Here is a 3,665-nt window from a genome sequence, read left to right as displayed (position 1 = left end):
TTTTGCACTTTTTGATGTCTTTTCTGATTCCATTTCTATCCTTCTTCACTTCTTTCACTAAATTCACCTTAAAACCTGCATAAAAACACTGAAATCAAGCATAAACCTGTCCAACTCTCTTATTTCTAAAAATATGACCAAAAGCATGATTTCAAGCTAGTTTCTAAGTGTTAAAGGTTGCTTTTAGTATCAATTTTAAGCATGAAAATAACAGTTTTTCAACTGTTATCACAACCCCAAACTTAGAACTTTGCTTGTTCTCAAGCAAACAAGATGTAACTCAATCTTCTACCAATCCTTATAATGGTTCACTCATTCAAAAATCTTCTTTTCAAGATAAGTAAAAACTTGAATCAAACTCATGACAAAGATTTCAATCAAGACGTGCACATGCTTTGGTGTTCACAAAGTCACTTATTATCCAACAAATGCTATTTTTCATGAATGATTAATCAACTAAACATGGATGTTCATGTGCTCAATGAATATTTCCTCACTAGGTAAAGTGTTTCACTCAAACACAAGTGTATAAGAGGTAATCACTCATTCACTCTACTATCACAATGTCACATGAATCATCTTTGCCTTTCATTTAACCACAATCAAATAAATTCACAAGCATGCATCATCACAAGGACTTTTTCAATGGCTTATAATGTGGCTGGGCTAACAAGAAAATTGGTTTTTCTGGATCACAAAACCCTTGAGTTAAGAGAATCATACCAACACAATCATTCTTATTTTTCCCAACTTTCCTTTGCATTGAGCTTTGCTTTTTCTTTTCTTTTCTTTCTCTTTTTTCTTTTCTTTTCATATTCTTATTTCTTATCTCTTAGCTCAATGCTTTCAATTTCCCTTTCTATTTTACAACAACCCCAAACTTGAACATTTATCAATACCACAAAATATTTTCTACTTAACTCAAGGTAAAGCTTTTCAACAAAGGTTTCCAAATCATGTTCAAGGCTAAGGGTTCAAAGGATAGAACACATAGTGTTCTCTTTTAGTGGCTAATCATGAAATTGGCTAATAAAAGGGTTATCAACAAATGGCCTTGATCATATGATGCAAACAAGCAAGTAATTCAATCATAGAAAACTTGGGCAAAGTCATTCATGCTTCCAAAGGAATAGCATTCAATCACAAAAACTCTAAAGCTCAAAACCTCACATATAAGTTCATTCATATTTGACATAAACATCCTGCTTAATATCACAATCACAATCATAATATCATGCATTTGTCCACAAAGCTTGTGAATCACCTGTATAAGCATATACTGTACATCTCAACATCAATCCATATCAAAGTATCATCAAGCATCACTTTTCAAACAATCACAATCATAAGCAAACCATCATACTAGACAAAGTTTCCAATTGAGTACATCAAACCCTATTCTAAAACAACAGTAATTAAGTTCAGAACACTGGGTTGCCTCCCAGTAAGCGCTTGTTTAACGTCACGAGCCTGACCCGAACTTTCAAGGATCAACCAACTACATCATTGTGGACAAATATTGCACTTCTCCTCCTAAGTAAGGCTTGAGGCGTTGACCATTCACCACCCAGCTTTATTGTGGATCATCAGCAGCTGGATTAAATATTTCAATTGCTCCATGTGGATGCACTCCTTTTACTACAAATGGTCCTGACCATTTTGTCTTCAATTTCCCAGGGAATATCTTCAATCTTGAATTGAATAATAGTACCTGTTGTCCTGGATTAAAAACTTTATTTACCAACTTCCTGTCATGATAGAATTTGATCTTATCTTTATAAGCCTTGGATGAATCATATGCATGTAATCGCATTTCTTCAAGCTCCAGGATCTGCCTTCTGCGTGTACCTTGAGTTTCATAAGGATCAAAATTCAAGAATTTCAAAGCCCACAACGCTTTATGCTCCAACTCTACTGGCAAATGACATGCTTTCCCATAGACTAATTGAAACGGTGATAGTCCCATAGAAGTCTTCATTGTCGTCCTATAAGCCCAAAGAGCATCATCCAGCTTTAGTGACTAATCCTTTCTTGATGAAGTCACTGTTTTTTCCAGGATCCTTTTTATTTCTCTGTTAGATACCTCAGCTTGTCCATTGGTTTGTGGATGATAAGGTGCAGCTACCTTATGTTTCACTCCATAATGTTTGAGTACTTTATCTAGCTGATAATTGCAAAAATGAGATCCTTCATCACTAATCAACACTCTTGGAGTGCCAAAACGTGAAAATATCTGCTTCTTCAAAAATTTAATTACTGTGATAGAATCATTTTTAGGACAAGCTAATGCTTCCACCCATTTACTCACATAATCCACTGCTACCAAAATATATTCATTGTTGAAAGATGGAGGAAAAGGTCCCACAAAGTCAATACCCCAACAATCAAAAACCTCAACCTCTAAAATGCCTTGTAATGGCATCTCATGACGTTTAGTGATTGTCCCAGCTCTTTGACACTTATCACAATTTCTAGCATGATTATGAGCATCTTTAAATAAAGTTGGCCAATAAAACCCTGATTGAAGAACTTTTGTTGTTGTTCTTTCTCCATTAAAATGTCCTCCATAAGGTGAATCATGACAATGCCAGAGAATTCCTTCTGCTTCTTCATTTGTCACACATCTCCTCAGAAGATTATCTGCTCCAATCTTGAACAAATAAGGATCATCCCAGACAAACTGCTTGGCATCATGCAAAAATTTCTTTCTTTGTTGCTAAGTTAAATCTTCTGGCATAACCCTTGCAGCTTTGAAATTAGCCATATCAGCAAACCATGGCCTCTGCTGAATATACATGAGTGCTTCATCTGAAAAAGATTCCCAGATCTCTGATTCCTTGCTAGTGACCTCCTTGTTGACTAACCGTGACAAATGATCAGCAATCAAGTTCTCACTTCCTTTCTTATCACGGATTTCCACATCAAATTCTTGCAAGAGTAGTACCCATCTAATCAATCGTGGCTTAGAATCTGGCTTTGTCAACAAATATTTGATAGCTGCATGATCTGTAAAGATAATCACCTTAGACCCAATAAGATAAGGTCTAAATTTTTCTAGAGCATACACTATAGCTAGAAATTCTTTCTCTGTGGTTGCATAATTCAACTGAGCATCATTCAGAACTTTGCTGGCATAATAAATTGGATGAAAAATTTGTTCTTTTTGCTAGCCAAGAACAACTCCTATTGCATAATCACTTGCGTCACACATTAATTCAAAATTTCTATTCCAATTTGGGGCTACAATTACTGGAGCTAACACTAATTTGCTCTTCAATATGTCAAAAGCTTTCAAACATTCTTCATTCATCACAAAAGGAGCATCCTTCATCAAAAGATTACTCAATGGTTTAGCAATTTTTGAGAAGTCTTTAATGAATCTTCTATAGAACCCAGCATGACCGAGAAAACTCCTAATCCCCCTTACATTTGTTGGTGGAGGCAGTTTCTCAATGACTTCTACTTTAGCTTTATCTACCTCAATTCCTTTAGCAGAAATTTTATGTCCCAGCACAATTCCTTCAGTTACCATGAAATGACATTTCTCCCAATTAAGAACAAGATTTGTCTGAACACATCTTTTAAGAACAGTGTTCAAATTAGCCAAACACCAATGAATACTTCATTGCATTTTTCTAAGAGATCTACAAAAATTACCTACATAC

The sequence above is a fragment of the Vigna umbellata genome, chromosome 3, assembly GCF_029865625.1.
Source record: "Vigna umbellata cultivar VRB3 chromosome 3, Vumbellata_1.0, whole genome shotgun sequence".
Lineage (NCBI taxonomy): Eukaryota > Viridiplantae > Streptophyta > Magnoliopsida > Fabales > Fabaceae > Vigna > Vigna umbellata.
This window is presented reverse-complemented; position numbering follows the sequence as displayed.